Source organism: Balearica regulorum, chromosome 3 (genome assembly GCF_011004875.1).
Source record: "Balearica regulorum gibbericeps isolate bBalReg1 chromosome 3, bBalReg1.pri, whole genome shotgun sequence".
Classification (NCBI taxonomy): Eukaryota; Metazoa; Chordata; class Aves; order Gruiformes; family Gruidae; genus Balearica; species Balearica regulorum.
This window is the reverse complement of record NC_046186.1, coordinates 96,129,913-96,152,216: the sequence shown is the minus strand read 5'-3', so window position 1 is coordinate 96,152,216 and position 22,304 is coordinate 96,129,913. Positions and strand designations below refer to the sequence as shown.

Here is a 22,304-nt window from a genome sequence, read left to right as displayed (position 1 = left end):
GCACAGAGTTATACTGCTGTCTACTGAGCAGCGTATGTACAAACACAAGCATCAAATCCTCGCAAGATATAAATTAGAGTTCACCACACCACATATAATTCAATTGCCAGTCACCTACCCAGCACATCTTTCAGTGCTTGCTTTGTTTTCCCACTGGACAAAGGCACTGCATTGATTTTTACTATATAATTATAAAAGGCCAAAACAGGTTAATCTTCTGATGATCTTTCCATGGGTAGATGAAGTCACATGGGCTCCTAAATCCTGTTTTTATGGAAATCTGGTAAATCTGCTTTAGTTTTTGCCATCTAGACAATACCCACCAACATCGTAGACAAGATTTGCCAGTAAAGCTTAGGGAACTAGGATGTGCATCATGACTTTCTTTTCTCCTGGGAAAACGCGTGCTTTGAACATAAAAGATGAAATAAAAATATTAAGGGTAGTGTGAAGATGGCAATTTAATCTAATTCCATATAAAGAGATTGACCACGATAAGGTTTGATCAGAAGCAGAGCCACCCTAGCATTTTGTTTCAAGCATGTTGGATTCACAGAGCCTGGCAGGAAAGATCTGGGGAGGAGTTTTCCAGGAATCGCAGCCCTCAGGAGGCTTGTTCAGATTCACAGCAAATTAGCAGATGCAGACATCTGCTCCGTTTCCCCAAATCATGCAGGCTAGGAAGCTACTGGGGTAATGGCTCACGTAAGGCAATGCAAGTCAGAGGTCTAAACTAGCAATCACCTCTCAAACAACGGAACTTATACACACGGGGAGACAAGTGCATCTCGGTGACATATGTGTTGTTGAGGCTTTGGAAAATAAATATGAAATGCCCAGAGCATGTGAAATGGAAGATGATGATCAGAAATTTCTGGGTACATAACTTTTTCTATCTTAAATGAGTCAAAGTGAAAAGGCAAATGCTGCCCCAAAGGATGCTACTGGATAAATGAAATACTGAAAAAATAGGGAAGTCACAGGGAATTAAATGAAAATTCTGGTGAAGCCATAACCTGCGTTGCTATAATAGAAAAAAGAGACCTGAATATTTGTTGAAAAAAAACCCCCTTATTTTCGTCTTTCTTTGCAAAGCTTCAGCTAATGAGTGACTCAGCCTTATATAAAAGTCTAGATGGGGCAAAATAAACGTGAGTCACTATACCAAATTTTCAGATTTTCCTTGGGACTCTTCCTTACAGTATCTTTGAATTGGGAAGAGAAAAGGGATAGGGAAAGACTTGCATCAAAATTCATATAGCTATAAATATGGATGAGATTATGCAAACCACAAGGAAATGTCATTTGCTTCGTTTTGCATAAATGTGTGGCAAGAGCACATACAAGGCAGTCTTCACAGGAGAAGCAAAGTGTAAGACTCTGGTAAAGAGAAAGACCAGAAATACTACCAACATGAGATGTGTGAAGGTATGACAACTGGACAGTGAATTTCATTGTTTCAGCCATTTGGCAAACGATCGATTCTGCAGTTGTTCAGCGCCTGATGCGCACAGAGATCAGGCATGGAAGTGGTGGCCTTTGCGCTCTGCTGGAATAGCCACCCGTGTCTGAGAGATGGGTAATAAAACTAATGCTCCCAACCAAGACGTATTTTATGAAGCTGGGATAGACACTCAGTTTATACTGCTTTTGAAGCTTGTTTACCTGTCTGAAAGCTTTGGAGAGTGACAACCCTCTCGTTTCTTTTGCTCTAGTGCTCTCCAAAAGTTTTCCAATTAATCAGTTGTCCTTCCCCTTCCAGTCCCCATGTTTGGGACTTGAAATATCTCTTTATATTGGAAAATAATCACAAAATGGCTTGGGCCACAACTGAGACATTCTCTAAAGCTTCTTGGTAAAGCAAAAAAAAAAAAAAGGGGGGGGGGGGGCAAAAAAAAGCCAAACCCAAAAAAGGAAGAGACCTTTAGGAGGGTCTCTCCTGACTGCCCAGCTGATGCAAATCTGTTCTCCTTGAATCGGGTGATTCCCATTTAGCTTAACATGAAATCTATTTAGTGAATAAATAGATGTTACTTTTATATCTCAAAGCTGATGGCAAATTTTACTTGTTTCCTACTGAAAATCACAGTCTCCTAGGGCCAAATGGCTGGTGCTTTTGTCTTTGCCTCCAAATTAAAAATGATGATCTTGTTCTTTCCAGGAGAGCCAACTATGCCCTTACTGAGCACCTCTCAGGATCAGGCCTGCTGGGATTCTGCACAAATCACCTCAAATTAAAATTCCTTGTCAGAAAACAGCTCTGGAAAGGCAACATCAAATCAATCTGTTATGAAGATAAACACCTGGCAACAAAATTAGACAGAAGAGGGTAGCAGTCAAATAGGAAGCGCCATTTGGAGGATCCTGGAACAGACTTCACTCTTGGTTTTCATTTGCTTTCTGACTCTGAAGAGCAAATGAAAATGTAACTTGTAAAATGAAGTTCCTAGAAAGAAGCTCAAATTCCAGATGGCTGATACCACCCAGGCACCAGCTGTGAGGAGGTAATAAACTGCTTTTAAAAAGAAATAGGCAGTGCCAAGCCGCTATTGCTGCACTTGGGGGTTTTGTGTCTGCTGAATTCATCTGGTTTTAAGGGCCACACACATCCAGGGTCTGCACAGTCCCTGGTATGAGTATCCTCCTTCTGATCGCCATCACACTAGGTAGCATGTACCAAAAGAAATGTGATTGTGGTAGGAGTGAAACTTTTGTCAAGCAATACCAAGGAGCAGCCAAAAGTCATTTGGGTACCGGCAGTGTTTTCCCTGGAGGCAAGAGCTCACAACTCTGCAAGAGAGAATCCACAGCAGTCCCCACAAGGTGAGAGGTTGTTTTATCCAAATTTCGCTTCATTTTAAACAACTGCAGTTGTTGGGGGTTTTTATATTGACAAACTGTATTGAGCATGATGTATAGGGATATCCTGTCCTTTGGATGGTAGTTGATGGAGGCAAAGAGCAGGGAAGGGGGGGACTGGGGAGCAGGCAGGAGCTGGTTGTGCAGAAGCATCTGGCTGTGGCCCAAGGAGGTGTGTGGGCAGGGGGAAAGATGGGTACAGTGAACCACATTGGCTGTGGCACAGGGGAGAGGAGACAGCAGAAGCTGAGAGCATGGCACACCACGGGTAGGCTGGACTGGGAATGGCTGCAATTCCAACAGCTGAACTTTTCAAAGGCCTCCTCTCTCAGAAGCAGCACCTTATCTCTGGCTGTCAGGTGTCAGAAACAGATGAAAGAGCCAGACATTCAGATCCCTGTCAGCTGATAAAAGGTTTTGGATAGCCTTTAGCTCACAGTGGGTACAACAGTCTGTTCCCAATGCTGCTGAACCATAAGGAGTCTGTTTTGGTGCTGGTTGGACCTGTACCTCCAGGTAACTTAGTCTGGAGACTGAGCTACAGGCTCAGTGCCAGCTGTACACCGCTGTGCCAAGGGTCCTACGTCCTGTGGTCGCATTTGGAGCAGTGCGTGCAAATACCTGGTGACGCAACTGGTGACATAGGAGATGAGTGCAACAGCTAAGCATGCCCAATTCTATGCAATTGCACATGAACGGGTCTGTCTCTTGTGTCTTTATCAACCACAGCTGGCTGTAGAAAACCAGGTCTCTCTGAGTTCCTGGATTTGCGAATGTTAGGTTGCTTTGAGACTATGTCATGCTACCAAGGGATCAAAGGTATGGGACAGAATCTAAGAGCAGCTGAGATGAACAATATGGTGAGGTTTCCTTGCTGCTGCTATTGTCACAAAAAATACAAAACTAGCTACTGCTTGAAAGGACGCATTTCTGCCCCTCTGGCCAGGTCATATGGAGCCTGAAAAAAGTAAGGTTTTGAATAATTACACATCACATAGAGTAGAACTTGCTCTGTTGTTCTTTTAAAAAAGTTTTCTTTGTTGTTCCCTAAATTATAATTAATGTCAGTGTTTTCAAAACAAAACTTGGCCTTTCCGTTTTGACACAGCACTGTTAAGCGTAGAGACTCCTGTCCGTCTGTCCCGTTCTCCTGCTACCCCCCCTCGCCCCCCCCCCCCCCCCCCCATTTACTGGGGGTTTTTTGAAGAAATTTGTAAACTTTTGTTTTGCATTTGTAAGTCTAACCCTTTTCATTTTAATTTGAACTAAATGTTTCAGGCTGACCTGAAATATTGTCTGGTTTTCCTTTTTGCATTGTCTAGACAAAGTATTTTTTTGTTCAGCTCCCCTCTGTCTTTCCTTGGAAACTTAGAGCTAACAATGTTTGCCAGCTTTAAGTGAAAATGAGTAAATATTCTGTAGTCATTGGGTGAGATCTTTAACTGGCTTTAAGCATTATAATCCTACTGAAGTCAGACAAATCGGACTCATTTATACCAGATGGTTAGCTGGACCCCCAAGGGGAACCAAATCGGTATCGTGGATTAAAGTTACCATCAGTACAAGAAGATCTGTCTGCAAAATTACATTTGTGCTTCCTCATAGATAAATTTTGTCCAAGTCTCCATTACTAAGGTTGTCACCTTCATGCTGCAGATTATGGTTCAAACTAGCAATAGAAGCCCAGGAGGTTTTTGCTGGAGCAATACTTCAGCCTTTGAACGCAAGATTTGCACCAGTATTCATGTGACCCTGGATTTTAAGTAGTTTGTTATCATCTGTTCATTTTGTGTGTTGGTGCCAGAAATGTGTATGAAGAGCAGAATGAAACAAATTGGAGATGGATACAATAGCAAAGAAAAATAATATGTTTTTTGCCAAGGAAGTTTATATAGCAGGGGTACTTTGTATGGCCACCAGAATGACCACTGGTATGAACAAACTGGTGAGGAAAGACTTCCTGAGGTATTGTATTTGCATAAGCGAGGAAACTGTTGCAGCTTGGAAAATGAAACTTGCAATTTATGAGCACAAAAGACTTGAAGTCAGTATTTTGTTCTCCTTAGTTATTCAGTAATGACTTTGACAGTTCCTCTGGATTTGAGGAGATACAGATTTTCAGGCTGGCAGGATGCAATGGACTAGCTGATTTCCAAAGCTGTCACTGATCTTTGATTTATCTTCTATATTTTCCTTTTTGGGCCATCTAGTACTGTCAAGCTCTTGCCTGCCTTGGCTCAGTATACAGCAGCCTGTCTCCAGGGTAATTCCAGGACGGCTTGTCCTGCATCATCTTAAAAGAGGCTGCAGCCCTACTTCTGTCTTGCCCTGTTATGAGTGAGTTTTAAAACCTGGAAGGACACTAGAGTTGTGCCTGGACCTTGTGCTGGTGCACATGTTGAGCCCCACACATCCTAAACTTCTGTTGAATCTGTGTTTGTAGCAGACGAGGCACTGACTTTGTGTCACTTCAAGTTGGTGGTACTGGTGAGGGTGGTTCTTGCCTGTTTGAGTCGCATGAGCCTTTCTTTCGCTGCACCATTCAGCCCTTTTCTGAATCTATATGTCAGTTATTTACATGCTTGAAATAATTTAAAATGACAAGCACAGTGGAAACTGCCTAGGATGTATAATTTGCTGTGAATTATTTCAAATCAGAGAAGAAAGCGAAGAATGAGGACTCTTGGCTGTAGTATTAGCATGGTCTCCATATGCCTGTCCGAATTTCATGGACAAATCCCTTCATAAAGACAGAGTCCTGTGCTGCACCGAGGATCCCTTACCGCTTCCCTTCCAAGGTGCACAGTAGAAGTCCTTTTAGCAGGGTCACATGGAAGCATCCTGGTGGTTTCAGGCATTTGTGAAACAAGTGTAATCACACTTGCCTGCCTTCCAGGGAGATCCTCATGTGAGAAGAACTAACTGTAGCACAGTTATAACATATAGCTATGCAGCTGACATAGAAAAGTGGGTGAATAGTTTTGGGGCAGATTTTATTTGAACATTTTGGAGCTGTGTTTGTTAAAGACAATGACAACTTCTTGAAGCGCACAGCAAAAGCAAGAAGGATTTGAGGTCTTGTTGTCGTTGTTGCTGTTCTGGAGTGCTACTGCTTCCTTATTCTTGGGGAACGACAGAGCCAGCTGGCATAAATATCCTTCGCATCCCAGGTTTTTTTTTCTATTTTTTTTCCCCCATTTCCTCATTTCACTATACCATCCATCTACGCTGAGCAAGCTGAGTAATGAGACTCTACCAAAGCACACCAGAGAGTGAAAAGCAGCTCTACTGGCTTTGGAATTATTTAATGTTAAGCTGTTATCAGGATATGTTTTTTAAAAAGAGTGTTTTCCTAACAGGCCTGGTACATAAAGAATTTCTGGCTGAATCTGTAAATTCCTGCAGGGAGATGTTGATCCTTTATCTAATGTTTGTTTTATCTGCTCCCTACCAGAGCATATTGCTGGTATGTAAGTAGATTGCTGTCATATGGCCCTAAATAGTTGCTTCATAGAGGAGTTCTGCAGCTCTTTGAGAGGGAAAAAGTATTTATTTGTTTCTAATAACATCTATGGTCCTTGTAATTTGTTTGAGGGAGGTTGTTTTACCTGTAAAGCCACTTACACAGGTACTATTTTTTCACTTTCCAAATTCTTCAGCTATATAAAGGGAGCCAAATTTTGTCATGTTCACTCTCTTTTCTTAGGTAAAGCACTTGCTGAGATAAAGAAAATAGTGATACAAATCTGGAGTAACTTTGGGGATTTTTTTTTTTTGTAGTAACACAAATTTTGAGAAACCTATGTTAAAAGTGCAACATTACTCTGCCTGCTTCACCTTGCTTAAAAATCAGCAAGAAGAGTATAAGACAAAGGAGCACTGCTTCCAGTGGGATGGCGAGCAGAAGGTTTCCTGTGGGGGTGGATAACTCTGGGTCCGTAGCACTAGCATAGATACTGGATGAAACCAAATTTTAGTCAGCTTTGTACATATTCTTGTAATTGCTGCAGCCCACATGGAGTCACGACCCTGAATTTGGGAATGGCTGGACCAGTGCACAGTGCCTGGGAAAGAGAAGTGTCTCATGCCATCCTGGGCCAGCCCTTCCCAACTTGAAGGTGACCTGGCAAAAGTAACTTTTGTTGTTGTTGTTGTTGTTGTTGTGATACAGGCAGGTCTAGAAAGCTTTTGCTGCTCTGCTCGCAGAGTTACAAAGCTCAACTGGCCCAAGGAGCAGTCAGCGTGGGTGAAGGTGCTGTTCCTGATGCAGGCAGCCCTTTGATTTTAGAAGCTGCTGCTCAACCCCTACTTGTGGTCAAGAGCATTCTCTGGAGCATGTAGGGTAAACAATGCTCTTCTTAACTTTACTAGTTTATCAGCTGTGTTTGTGTTAGGTCTCCCCCCAGGACAGGCAGAGTATCCCCAGAGGACTGGCATATCTGTACTGTACCTCCTGAAGGAGAATCTTGGGCAAGTGATGATGGCATGCTCTGCAGCCTCATAGCTTCTCCTCCTTGAAGAGATCTTCAGGTAAAAGACTGCATTGTGTGGTTTTTGCTGAACCAGGCTTCAAGTAGAAAATATCAGAGTGATACTTTGACAGCGAGAGTGACAAAAAGGCAAAGACATTCTATAAAACATCTGTGAAATTGTCTGGTGGGAGCAAGGTGATTATAGCTGTAATATTTGGCTAATTTTGCTATGCTACTTCTCTGCTTGCTGGCTCCCCAGTTCCCCTGGGAAGCCACAGTTGTCACAGGAGGACCCTGAACGCCTGGACCCGGGGCTGATCCTGCTCTGTGGAGCAAGGGGAGCAGAGGGGCTTTGCAAGGTGTGCACCCTCTGGGCTCAGTCCTGCTGAGGTCAGGGGAAATTATGTCCATGGCAAGAAGACTAGATCTTAATGTGTTTCAGAGGGGTTATCATCTTGTACAATTATTTCCTTACAGAAACCGGTCTTAGTCAGTGCTCTGCTGTGTGTGCCAATTAACCTAAGGCTTGCTCTTGACAGAGCATGCTGGCTTGTACAAGTCTCACTACCTTTCTGCTCTAAGTGGCTGATTTCACAAAGGAGAGCTTTTGAAGCATTAATAGCATTTTTTAAGAAGATCTTGATGAAGAAAGAGTAGTCTCTTAAATATCTGCCTTCCCAGTATCCTCCAGCAATGAGGACACAATCTTGGGAGTTATTTAAACTTATATATTTTTAATTGCATCTTCTAGCTGAGATCTTCAGTACAATTCCTTTCAAGGTGACCTTTGCACAGCTGCGTTGTCCGGACAAGCCATGGTGTCACTGTTAAGGGCACTCATTGGAAAAATAGTATCACCCATGTTAGGTCTGCTGGCATCTTGTTAAAACTGCAGTGGCTTGGAAGGTGTTAGTATAGCTGTGCAATGAAATTTTGCTCCCATGGAAGGCACTGGTAAAGTTCCTACTGTGCTTAAATTAGCCAGGGCTTCCTTGTTTAGTCTTTGATTGAGGCACATGATGTGAACATCACAAGTGAAGGCTACTGGTCTTCCTTTGCGTCATGCAATTTAGATACCGTGCTTGTTAGTCTCCTGTTGTCTTTGACCAGAAAATCACCTACAAAGTTCCTGGGTGTAAAATTAATGTGTTTGTTGCTCCAGAGTCTACCATACAATCTTAAAGACTGATATGGACACAGAACTAGTCTTCTCTATTGAATAATTTTAGGTACCAAAACTACCTCAGAGCTGGTGTGTACCAGGTAGGGAGCCTGCTTTCCCTCAGCTGCTGTTTTTGGCCAGCCATTTACCTCTAGGTAAGGCCAGTGGCTATTGGAGAGGTTACCAAATCAGACTAGTACCTTCCCATGCTTTGTATTCCCATCGACAGAAAAAAGTCAATATCAGGAAAAGTTTTTGCCCCATAGGTTCCTGGTGGCTCTCCAAAATGGTTGCCAGCTGATGGCTGCTTCAGGAGCCGCTGTGAAATGAATCGGTGATTATGGTTCAGTTCCTGTTGACAAGTGTCCACCTTACAACCTCCGCAGCTGGCAGCCTTGGTGGCAGGCACAGCAGAGAGGTCCAGGGCTGAAGGAGCAGGAAAAATAAACAGCGCACTCATAACAGGATGTGACCGCCCTGCTTCCATGATTCATATCCTGAGCAGCATCGCCTGGACTGCTGCAGCCCAGCGACCGGGTCCTTGGCCCACTGGTTTCTCTTTGAGGTCCAGGAGACTTTCTGATATTACTGCTATTTAGGAGGAAACTGCTCTTGGCCTGGTTCTTCAGGAACTCCTGCTCCTGGCTCTCCTGTGAGATGAAATTTCTGCCTCAGCAAGGGCTCTCAAAGAGGCTTTGTAGTGCTGCTGGCACTACCTGGGATTTTGATGTAAGTCATTTAAAGTTGGAGACCGCCTCATCTTACAGCATTTCCTGTAGAGCTGGTCTGAGCATTCATCAAGGAGAAATGTGGCGAGGTTTCTGGTGAAATGTTTATCCAGTGTCCACTTGCCCACTTGTGCAAATGTCTCCTTCCCCCTACGCCACCTTCTCCCTCAGCTTTTCAGTTTAGTGTTTTCTGGCTGCTGAATCATTAGGGAGGTTTGTTGGGGTGCGTTTGGGATGGCACACCTCTGGGAGCACCGGGCTCCCCTCTAGCTCACTGACACGTCTTGCTTTCCTTTCCACCATCTGGGTGCCTTCTGGGTAAATTTAGGTTCCTTCTGAACAACCAGAAAATTTCCAGCTGCTACTACACAAATTTGTCTGCCATCTCCATACTCTTCCTGAATAGCTGTGCTCACTGTTTACAACCTAGGGAATGTGCTGAGAAGGAGGAAGGTGGAAGACATTGTAACTGATGCCCAAAGAAAATAGGTGTTTATGGTATACTCACAGTGTCAGAAAAAAGCAACTTTGGTGCATAACTACTGAAACACAAGTTCTGAAAACATACAGTTGTCTTCTTCCCAGGTCTCTGCAACCTGGAAAACTGAGGTTTCATCCATTTCCCTGAACATAAATAATATTGTGGTTATTTTTCTAATTGCTTGCACTTCTCCTTTTAGAAAGACCAAACCCTTGCAGCTCCCAAGAGGTTCCTCTGTACCTGACAACAGTGTTTATAGCCTGTTTCCTTTTCCATAGCTAAGTTTAGCTCTTGATTTTCCTTCGTCTCATCCCTCAGGCAGGTCTCACAAGTAGTTAAGCTGTTTGTGTTTTCTTCCTGCTTGCATCAAGAAGTTTGTAGAAATAAAGTGCAAGCATTTATATCAGATTGATGGGCAAAGTATCAAAAGATAAGAGAAAACCAAAAATCCTTTCTGAAGCTATTGTGCCGTTGAAATAGTCACAGCAGAAAGTGACTCTGTTGAGGTTGAATTTATTCATCATCACAGAAACGTCTGCAAGAACTTGAATTTCTCACATATCTCATGAGAGCTCCTTTCCCAACCAGTTCCGTGCCGCTGACTTGGCTGCTGACCTGAATTCATGTCACTGTGGTGTCTGTGTGCACTGAAGATCTGCAAATAGCCAACAAGAAGGCAGGCTTGCCTTCAAAATTTCACACTCTGAATATATGACAAGGTGTAGCAGTCAATGAAACTAACAGCTGTGGAAAGGCCAAACTGACTGTAATAGAGCAAGAGGGAGTGAGGAAGGAGAAATTAAAGCTGTTGATTGTCAGTCATGGGCTGACCTTGACATCTATCTGTCCATTCCTTCCCCATAGGCAATGTTTTGCAGGAGAAGCAGCAGAGAGGAAGCTTTGAAGAACACTGCTTTGAGGTACGTTGGGAACGGATGGTGGTGCTGGTGCACGAGAGCAGGAGGCGACTGTTTGCTTCTGGAGCGTTTGGCAGGGTGCTAACCCAAACCGGTGAGGCTGCAAGGGTGAATCTCACCGTCTCTGCAGGGCTGTGGGGTCTGCCCAGACCCTTGGGGAAGTCTAGGGCCCTTGTAAAGTGATTGCATCTGCAAAACCAAATAATGGGACAAATTCTAGGGTCACAAAAAGTTCAAGAACTCCTCAGTGTGGTTGCACCGCATGGGTTGAAAAAAATCCTGCCTGGAGCAGAGCAGCAGGTCAAGAAAGAGTTGAGCTCTCCCAGCAGTATCCTATCTCCGATAATCTTTTTCTATGACATTAATTTCCTTGGGCGGAAGATTAAGCACTTTTAAATGAATTACAGTGATATTAGTTTCTGCTGTCCTTGCATATCGCTGCAGTTATCAGCGCAGTCTCTCAGTTGCCCTACCTGCCCTCAAAGAGCCAAAAAGGTTAGTAACAGTTCAACCAAAAATTTCTAGATCTGTGTATGTGTGTGACACGTCAGTATCCCATAGAATGAGCATGTCTGATATTTAGATGGAATTAATTTCACACCCCTGTCTGAGCAAGGTCTGGTCACCACTTATCAAGGACCTTTCAAGGTGAATTTTAGATGGGACTTGTACTGGCTTTTTCCATTGGGTAAATTCCACTTCACTCGGACAGGTTTCTCTAGTGGGTTATTTAATAGGCAAGGAAGTGTCTTAAAGGCTGTGTTGAATTACTGAAGAAAAATGTATTGGATCTGTGGTCAAGGTGTTAAAAATCCAAGGCAGCATTCAGACAGACATCCTAGCTACTGCCTGAGCTAAATGGATAAACCCAGGAACTTTAATCCCAAAAGCAGAGATTGAGCAAAGGACTATTTCTATTAATTTTTGTGATATCAAGGCATATACCCTTTTTAGACTGCATTCCTTGAAAGTAGGGGCACCACAGCCTGCACTAGTGCTAGAAACACCCCTAACAGCTATATTGCTAGAGGGCCTCAGGTTAGTATTCCTGCAAGTCACTGCATTGTGCCACGTGGATCTTACTCTGCTTGCCTCCAGCACACAAAGGGTGGCCCAGCTGAGCTGCCTGGAGGACCTCAGTCACATGAGATGCTCTGACGCTTTCTCACCAACAGTTTTGAAGCTCTATGAACTGACACTCCAAACTGATTGAGTTTAATGAGAGCCTTTCCACTGACATCACGGCTTTGATTTATACCCTTAATACATAATGCATTGTTTCAAATGTGAGTCTTAATATCCTTATCCAGTCTGCAGCTCTTCCAAGTTAAATAGGAATAAACAGAGAGAAGGGAAAAAAAACCCACAAGACAAATTTAAGAGATTTCTGTGTGTCTGCTAGAGGCAACTCTTGACTAATGCCAAGGAACAGCGGGAAAGGGTGTCTTTTGCCTAGGAACTCAGAGTCCGTGGGACTCTGCAGCCAGAACATTTTGACGATGAGTTATTTTCTATCAGAAAAGGCAACTGAACCTCTCATGCAATAGTTAGACCAGTAAGAAGGTTAATGGACTAAAAACCTGGTGTGTTTATGTTAATGAAGTCTGTCAGCCACTGTATTTTTCTTCTATTTTTAGTCTGGTTTTCTAAGGAAATGAGGCCTATACAGTCGCCGTGGCTGTTTGTCCATCTGTTGGTCCCCCTCGCAACTTTCAAACTGTCAGCAAATTTCAGCTTTTTTTCTGGGAAGAAGGGACGGCATCTCAAAGACATTACCTTTTTTTATGAATTTCATGAAGACTGGTGGAAATTTTCCAAAAGCTTGATTAATGTCCCCTGAAGGCAAAGCTGAGATCATTCAGCCATTGCCCTTTCTGTTTGCCCCGACATACAAAAACCATCTGCCCTATCGTCGTGTGAGTGGCTTTAAACCAGCTACAGCACGGGCTGTTTCTTGCTCATCCCAAAGCAATGGAGAAGTAAAGGTTTCGTGGGAGCCAGAGATGTCACTGGGGATTTGCAAGGGATTGGAGGGGAACTGCAGGGTGTCAGATGGGAAACAGAAATAAGCGAGACCAGCGCGGTGAATAGGTGATGGCAACGCGGGAGGGATGGATACCTAGAAGGTATCATGCGCTGATGGTTTTTCAGGGACATGACTATTTTTGAAGGACGAGCAAACCAGAAAAACTGACAATATTGTGGCGCGGAGGAGGGCTGAGGGGTGCAGAGTAAGCCCAAAGGTGTGACGTGGAGGGGACACTGGGCTGTAGTAGGCTAATTTCAGCAGTAGTGTGGGGGTATGTAACAGAAATCCATAGAAAACTGAGTTTCATTAGTTCATCTGCTCGCAGAAGAACTTATTTTATCAAGCTCTTTGTTGGCAAGGTTAGACTAGGGAATGACTGAAGTTATTCAGAAAACATGCTCTCATGATTTCTTTGGGGCTGTGCAATTGTACTGATAGAGATAGCAACTCTTTTTCATGATAAATTATGGCCAGAAAGCATACCTACCCTCTGCTGCCTGCGTTCCTCGCAGCACCCACTGGGTTTCTTTGATTCCAGGACTTAGTTTTTCTTAAAAGGATGATTGTTTTGCTGTGCCCACGCCACTAAGATGGAGCTGTGCTGATTAAATAGAGCCTTTGTGAGCAATTCCTTGGACAATGTGAGGAGGATCCTTCTTTACAGCTATGTGAAAGCTTATACTTACTTGGATGGCAATCAACATGCCTTCGTAGATGAAGCATTGGCCGTCTGTGTATCATTAAGGAGCTCGAAGAGTCAATTCAGTCCAGACAGTAAACAATGAATTGCTGACACTTTCAGCTCTGCTGGGGCTCAAAAATACCAGCGCGCACATCTGAGCCGTATCAGTGGAAACACACAAGGATTAGATTCTTTTGGTGACGGCTGCGTTTTTATTGTGAATAATCTGATGGGAGCCTGATGGTGTCCAACGCATCCATTCTTGCCTTGTGATTCTTTTGCCATCTGAAATGTTGTTAGTTTTAATGACATAATTATCCTTTATATATTCAGTTAGACATGTGGGTTGGGGTTTTTTTCCTTTTTTTTTTTTTTTTGAGTTATAATTAGTTTCCCTGAGAGGCAGCAGCTTTAATGCTTGGGTAGTTTTCTGAGAAGCTGGGACTGAAAGAAGCTTTTGGGAAATGACAATTATATGTCCATGTTTTTTATTTGGTATGCTTTATTTTAGTCTTTGTCTAGGCTGAAAGCTCTTGTTGACTGGCAGAACATGGATTGAATCAGTGAAATTAGGCAATTTCAGTCGTCCCGTGTCCGTCCCCCCTGTTCCCCCCCCATCCTCCCCCCAAACAAACAACATACAAAGAACTGGTATACTGACTAAAGTGAAGTGCAGTTATTTTGCTGGATTTATACAAAGTACTGGGAGGAAAAAAATGAATACCCCTTCCCCCCTGTCCTCCAGGGCATTGATTGAATTCACATGAAATTTTTTGTTGAACTTTTCTAGAAGTTTATCTCAACAGAAAATTTTATAATAGATGTTTGTATCAAGGTAATTCTAACAAGATGAAACTATTTAGTCAGTGTATCCTGGAAAACCGAGGGGAAAAAAAACCCAAATGGCTATTGGCTTGTAAATGACCTTGAAACCTTCTTCTCTATTCCCCTTTCTGTGGTCAACCCAAGGTGGCCCATGCCTGTCTCAGTGACCTTGCGGTACCTCACCAAATCCCCCTGGGGACTGGTGCACCTACACGCATGCATAAGGACTCTGCAGTGACTTAAAGCATTGGTAAAAGAGAACATCTATGGAAACTTGACAGAAATCATACAAGTTGTTACCTTTTGAAGCTTGATACATGCGGTTAGTTACTGATTATTGCATTACGCCCTGGCTTCACGTCATTATTAGGAAAAAACAACAGAGAATGATTTTCACAGGGTTTGTAAAGCTCTGGTGGGGCTGCACCGAGGTAAGGGCTCTCCCAGCACCAGCAGAAAAATCCTGTGGGTTTGCCTGTAGTTTATGGTGCCATTCTGCAGCAGCAAATCCGAGGAAGATGCTTAGTTTTGAGAGCATCTTATGTTCTGCCTGAGAGGCAAGTTTCATTATTATACTGAAATGATTAAGAAAAGCATTTGCCTTCAGAGTCAGGCTGGGGGCACAACTCCCCCTGGCTCCCCCCATCTTCTCGCAGTGCAGGGAGGAGCACTGGCTCCTGCAACGAGGTCTTCCCTCCCTAACCTGGGGCGGGCTGCTTGCCTGCCTGCTGTGCTCCTGCAAGAGAATCGAGGAGGATAATGTGCAGCTTTGCTTCTCCCCAGCAGCTGGTGCGGCCACCGCGGGACCCTTGGGGGGAGTCAAGCACTGGCCCCCGACTCTGCTCCCCTCGCTGCTCTCCCCGTCGGGCTCTGGCTGCTGGGGAGTAGCGGAGGGGGCCCGCGAGGCAGCTGGGGGAGCATCTTGCTTGAAATAAGAGGGAAAGGAATCAGTACTTGTTCTAAGTTATTTTGCTCATCCAGTTTCTCCCAGCTTCAAGCTACACCAGGGCAAAGCCAGGGTTTCCATCGCTTCTGGGAGATGGTAACTGGTTTCTCTCCCAGAAAGCCCATAGCAGCTAGAGTTGGAAAAGCCCTTGTTGGTCCCTCTGTCTGTCTGTCTGTTTTTTTTAAACTAGTATATTTGAGAATGGTGTGTCCATGCTAGTTTGGCCTGTCTTTTCAAAGGATTTCCAATCCCTTAGTTTAAATGGAATATTATTCCCAGATGGAAAAGCTCATGTACTGGCAAAGTCAGTGATATAATTTGTTTATGTAGTTTCGGTGCAACTAAAAGGGGGGGGGGGGAGGGGAAAAAGGAGAGAGAAGAAAATTCCTTCACCATCTCATACTTGTTACTTATCAAGTTATGTACTCTGTCAGTAAAGCTGTGCTCTTGAATGGTCGGGGTTGGTTGGCTGTTGGTAGGGAAGAGGAGACACTCCGGCTTGGAGGGAGGGTGCTACATAGTTTTCATTTTCTGCATGCATGATTAAAATTAAAGGGAAAAAAAAAAAAGATCTTGGCTCTAGCAGTGGGAACCACACAGATGTGGACTGAATGGAAAGCTGATTTTTTTTGCTTGTATGGTCACCGCTTCCTGTGACCTGAAGGATAGATTTGTCTCAGAATTTTCTGCAGCACAAGCAAAGACATTAAGTACCCTTTTCAGAAATAATGGAAGTACCATGTTCAGTGTTCCACGGTGTGCTCTCTGTGCTTTACTTTAGATGAGTCTAGCAGCTTTCCAGAATTTCAGATCTGTTGGAGATTTTCTCCCTTCCTTCCTTCCTTTGAAGCTGAGGATCCCAAGCACTTTCCCAAACTGACCCGTGCAGCCTCTCACAAGGCCAGGTAAGGCACACGCTCAGACCGTGAGCCCTGCGTGTCAAGGGGAGGACAGCACGTAGGAGCCGTGTGTGCATTTACATACTTCATTTGGTAATGAGATTCACATAAGCCATCTTCCTCCTCAGTCAGAGGGCTCGATACACATACGTGTATAGCCAGATATATTTCTGTTGTGTGATCAAACGCACATCAGGTCTCTATGTATTTCCTGGGGGGGAAAGTGGGCAGCCAGGCAGGGGTCCTCCTGGGGACCCAAAGGCCCTGCCAGCTGTGGTGGGTGCCGCAGGGCAGGTATCCTTGCCACAGGGCTACGCCTGCCAGAGAGTATTTCTGTAGCTGTCTGTGCCTCGTTAGCCCACAGCCCCTCCTGTGTGCGTGGGCTCGTATTCTATTCACGTTACCTGGGTTTTCCCCCTCACAGGCTGTGCAGGTATCAGCAGGCATCAGCTTGCTGCTAATTGCCTCCTTCAGAGACCTCCCCGCTCCTCCGCACGGACACCGTCCGTGTTGCGGCACGGAAAGTCTTAGCCTGAAAAGCCAGGCGCTTCACATGGTGCCTCAGCACGAGGCTGCCAGGGTGAATAGACCACAGTTTCACTTCCAAAGAGCTAAGTTCAAATTTTGGGTTTGGTCATAGAGGGATTTATGTTTAAAGATCTTTTAATCCCTTGGGAAACTTTTCAGTTCCCGCGGATATCACTCCGTAATCACACCCTCAACCCAGTGCCGGGTCATTCTCTTGCAAGATAGGGCTTGTTCAGGGACTTTTATGGATTTTTGTTTGCTTGCTCACTTTTTAAGTGGGACTATTTTCCAGCTTAATTTGGGGTTGTTTGTGAAAGGCGTCTGCTTTCAGAAGGTTGCTGAGAGTTTTTTGGTGTAGAAGTTGAACATCCTTCCTGCTGGTGAAAAGGCACACTGCACAGGAAATTGTAACTGGGAGAGGCAGCAAGGTATGCAAAGGAGAACAGGGAGCATGGGGGGGCCTGAGCCACAGTTAGCATAAGACAGTCAGAGGAATTTCCAAATTGAAATATTTTGGATTTTGCTTTTTACATGAAGTATCACATTTTCCTTTGTGGAAGGAGGGAGGAAAGTATCTGGTGGTGTGGGCCAGAGCTAATGTAGTTACCTCTTTGCTTGCTTTTGCGTCTCTCCCATGCTCAGAAATACGACGATGCTTTGAAAGAGGAGTTCACCCAGAAATGTAAGGGATCACAAATGCATCAGCCGCTGCCTGCACCTTTACATTTCAGTTCTGGACTTGGCACTCCCCCATTTATGATACAACAAGAATATATTTTGTTCTGCTCCAGTAGCAGCACTCGATTGAGTGTTACTGGCTTGTTAGGAAATTAGATGATCTGTCTGAAGCTTTAGGCAAGGGACACATTTTTTGAGCAAGCATGGAGTGTTTGAGTGATGCCAGCAATAACAATCTGTAAATTACAGATGAGGTGCACTGAACAAGCAGTGTGTTATCTCTCTGAATGCTTAAATTTTTGCACATTTTCGCAACTTCTTTAAAGAAGGCAAGAGCTGGACTGTCAGCACTGATTTTAGTTTCACAGTGCTATGGCTTTCTATTTATAATGGACATGAAAGAGGTCCTGAAGGCAGCGTGTCTTGTCAGTGAATTAAAAATTCCCTCATATCTGCAGTGTTTGCTTTAGTTTAAATATTTGTCATGGTTAATGAAAGATCGCTTGAGAAAGCCAGAGCAAAGCAAGTTTCCCAGGTCACATCATTTTATTTGTGTTGTCTTCCTATCTGTGGCCAAAAATACAGTCCTGTGTGAATGGCTATGATGCTCTATGGATGGCAAAGTGGGTAGCGGTCCATTGCTAAAGGGGATTTCACTTCGTGTGGTTATCTAGGAGCCTTGGATGGTAGTGTGGAGGGTCTGGCCTATCTCGTTCATAGCAACTGATAAAATGTAAAACGCCTACCTCGTATACGCTGATTCTGTGCTGAGGTAGTTTCCTGACGTCATCTTTAGGTGGACAGGGAGACATGCCCAGTGTACAGAAAGGCGCAGGGTAGAGCTCTGACCCTGCTTCCAGCTGCAGAACTGCCCACAGTTCCCTGGTGCGGGAGGTGTGTTGTTGCAAATAAAAACCAGACAAGCTCAAATCAGGTAATAAGCATTATAGGCTTCTCTTATTTAGTTCATAATGTATACCTTTGGGCAACATTCAGACTCTCCAGTGCCTGCTAATTAATTTGTTTTCTTATACTTTACTGAGATTTGGATTGGCACCAAAGCCCAAAAGGGATCAATCTAGCTGTCAAAAAGTGAATGTCTATAATGAGCGTAAGGTGTGGATGGAAACCACACAGTTGTCACACAGCAGCTATGACACAAAAGATGCTATTTCTTCCATACTGTTTCCCATAAGGGACAGAGATATTCTGGGAGGGCAGAAGATGTGATTATGGGAGACAGCTACATGGAAACTGTCATCGTATGCTCCACGCACTGAAATGGAGGACTGTGCAGGAACAAGGCTGTTAGAAATATTTTAATAAATATTAAGTTCATGGATGAGTAACAAAAATACGTAAGCATTAATTAAACATGGCTGGCTAGCCTGTGCAGCATTGTCCAGCTGAGGAACACAGGATTCAGAGTGGGAAGCTGAGGTTTTCCTGCTGGCCCTGAAACTGGTTTTCTCTAACATCACAGAAAAGTCGTATTTTTCCACTGACTTTATACACTTTGGACCAGCAACATGTGCCTCATCTCAAAACACTGTTGTTTGCTAACATAACCTCCAGACCACTGTCAGATATTGGTTATAAGTTATAATAGGACCCTGGAGTGAATAACTATGGAAGTCCCAGATATTAATTCATCATCATTGGTTTTAGGCTCCTGGCCCTTTGCTGCGTGATGGCAGAGTTTATAGCCCTGTAAAGAGCCCTGTATAGAGACCGGCCTTCCCTTTCTGTGTCTGGGATTTCTCCTGCCAGCCTCGGGCAAGCCCCGGTGCTGAGGGCTCGCCTGCCTGCTGCGGCGCTGCCCTGGCTGCCCCACTGCTCCCAGGCATGCGCTCCCACCTGGTGCCAGGCTCCTGCAGGCAGCATCGGCTGTTCAAATAGCTTGGTAATGAACTCGAGGGCAGCCACTCTGTAACAAATTAATCTTCATGAAGTCTGATGACTGTAGAGAGTAATCCTAATGCGTAGCATCTCTCTCCGAAACAGCGCAGCACCACGGGGGCCTGTGTCTCAGGAACCCTTCCTGCTCCCTGTGGCCAGTTCACACGGTGAGCTCTGCTCAGTTGCTCTTGCAACATCCCGTCTTCTCCGTGACGCTTCAGGGATTCTGTGACATCTTCAGAAATGCCTTTGAAAAGGTTGAAGAGAAGTAAGTAAATCTATGCTTTAAATAGGTTGCATTCCTGAAAATGGCTTGAACAATGAAGCAAATGAAGAGAGTGCGCAGGTGACTAGTAGATGGTGAAGGACAAAAAGTAGGAGGCTGATGGACCGCCCATTCAGCTCCTGCGAGTCCTCCGGCTGTGTTGAGCAAAGGGCTGTACTGTTTATTAAGCCCTGCAAACTCTAGCGAGGCAGGCACAGAAACCAACACCTCAAACCTCCTTGCAGCCAGTGGAGTCACAGGGAGGTGGTGACGGTCATTTGCGTGATTGATTTTTTTCCAGTCCCCATTGTGTAACTGCAGAAATACCAAGCTGTAGTCTCGAGGCCTGCACTGGAAATACAGAGACAGCCCTTCCCTGGGATGCAGTGGGAGGTGTGGGGGCTGCCTCCTGCTCCCTTTTAGTAAGAGAACATCTCTACAGCTCCCCATACCACCTTCAGCAGAATGACAACCAACATATGACTTGGGTTTGAAATCTCTGCAGCTGATGGAAAAACAATTAAGATCTCATTAAAATTCTATGTAGAGCGCCAAGAAAAGGAAGATAATGTCAGAGGAAAGGTGATACGTAGGACAGTACGAAGAATTCTCTTAAGTTAAGCCTGTCATTAGGCGGGAGCACAGAAGGTGCTAATTGTACAGTGCATTTCATGCCCACAAAGAATAATTAACACTTTCCCTTCTGCCTCCCCCTTCACTGAAATGAATGGATTCAATACATATGCTCTCTTGTTAAGGCAGGAGTGGTTGTGTCCTGGAGCCATATGTGCAGAAGAATTTTACTGCTGGGTTTCTTCACCTCCTGATTGTTCAACAGGAATCATTATTAGTCATGTGAGGGCATGCTGATTTCGTTAATCTCTTTGTGTGTCTTCATCTGTTGCTGTTACAGAAATTATGGACCCAAGATGGGGAAGCATTGGAACAAGCATTGGAAATGGTTTTCAGGTAACCACATGCTTAAATACTGCCCTAAGTAGGGAAGGACCTGCCAGGGATCGTTCTTACCCTGAGAGTGTGTGTAGATGTGCTGGCGGGGAGGGAGCACAGTACAAACGAGCACTGCTTGGTCCCGTGTGGGCTGCCAGCAGCCTGGCAGGGTACTGAGGATTTTTCCTCAAGATTTATTTCCAGGCTGATCCGGCCGTTGACAGAGAAGCCAAAGCTCTTGCAATGCGTGGACTCTGACCTGTGTTGCTGCCCTGATCACTATCAGTCCTGAGCAATATTATTGTGACAGAGCGACAGCTGCTTTGCAAAGCAAATCTTAGCCTCGCCAGGTCCAGTTTGAGTGTTTGCACACAGCTTCCCGGCCTCCCACACTCCTCATAAAATTTAACTAGAGGTGAGAGTCTTCACTTCATTTTAAACTGGAGAAGATAATTTTACATGATACTATGCAGCTGATGCTCTCTACTCCAGTGGTGACTGCATTTCAAGGCTGGGGTGAAGTGATCCATGTCCACGTGGTCTTTCTACTTCAGAGGAATAATTCAGATTAGTTAAAGATTACAAAGCACTCTGACATTCCTGGCTGAAAATGTTATCTCTAAGTATAATGATAATGACACTTTACTGTATCTGATACTTTTGCAGAAGTCTCTATAAGAGAAGCTATGCTTGTACAAGCTGGTGTGCTTGATGTTCAATTGAAGTTCTTCATCCTAATTCATGTCAGAGACAGCCCAAAGAAACTCTTCCCTTCTCCCTCAGTCAAGGCGTCTTCAAAATTTTGGGCAGTTTGCCTTAGGACACTGTGCTCGTGATGCCTATAAATGGCATCAGCAGATGCCTGGCTCTGAGGCTTGCTATAGCTATGATGCGAATGAGGGAGCTGCATAGTTACACAGCCACTTCACTGCCCTGCTACCCCACTGTTCGCATTACACCGTGCGTACGGCTGAAGGGGGCCCTTTCATCCCTACAGTAGATTTGCTTCTTGTTGGCGCCTTGGGCATACAAGAGTAGGCAGTTGCAAAATGCCAGCTTATTTTCAGCATTGTAGACACCTGCTACCATTTCCAAAGCATGTGGGCTCTGAAAGTGCTGACTCAAATTCCTTCCAAATGTTTGCATGGGCTCTTGAGACAAAGGTTGGAGATGTCTTTGTATCTCTTTGTCCTTTCACGCAGCCTGAGACAGCAGCATCCTGTCCTCAGTCCCACCATTTCCACTGAGGTGTGAGGAGCCTTAGCTGCTGGTGACCGGGGGACATCTGTATACTCACACCTCTCCTGCCCTGCCCAGTCCTCGGTTCACCTGTCAGCCCCACCACTAACGTTTTTGGGTCGTGCATTGTTTCCATATGCCCCCTTCTGACCTGCTATTGTGTCCAGTCCAAGTTGGCACACGAGTAATCTGTGACTGAAATTGGGCTTGAGGGAGAAAGAAAAGAATTCACGGGGCTAAAAGGGGTTATGTCAGAAGCAAGCTCTCACATTTCTTGAAGCACTGAGACTATTCCCAACCTAAGCATGACGAGCTGTACATGAAGTCACTTAGGAAGGGTTGTCATCTTTGAGCCAGTCTACCTGTGGCTGCACGGTCATTACTTGGACTTCACCCAACATATTTTCATTCACAGATTCTTCACCACCCATCTAGGAAGCTTATGTTCCTCTGAATGAACCAGAAAGGTAACCAAATACAATAATCAAGCAGGGGGAAGTAGGGAAGGAGATTCCTTTGGCGCTTTGCTGAAAGCTAAAATGGATATGATTGCTGATGGTAAGAGTAATTGGTGTACCAGTAGGCCCAGAGGGACATGTGTGAGGTGTGAGCAGGGAGGTGTAAAAGCACGCAGGCTGCCACTGTAGGAGATGCTCTCTGTCCAGCAATGAAGAAATCCTCTTTTGTTGGGAGCTGTTGGCTTATGGGATCAGTAAAGCTTGCAGATATAGATCATTATCCTAT

At 44.6% G+C, this 22,304-nt stretch overlaps 1 long non-coding RNA gene across 1 annotated transcript; it reads left to right on the top strand.

Moving 5' to 3' along the window:
* Nucleotides 1-2,203: 2,203 nt before the first annotated feature.
* Nucleotides 2,204-22,025, top strand: LOC142601302 (uncharacterized). Its single transcript, XR_012834904.1, has 5 exons — nucleotides 2,204-2,823; nucleotides 7,266-7,409; nucleotides 19,216-19,373; nucleotides 20,284-20,339; nucleotides 21,976-22,025. It is a non-coding gene; the product is annotated as an uncharacterized LOC142601302 (long non-coding RNA).
* The last annotated feature ends 279 nt before the right edge of the window (nucleotides 22,026-22,304 follow it).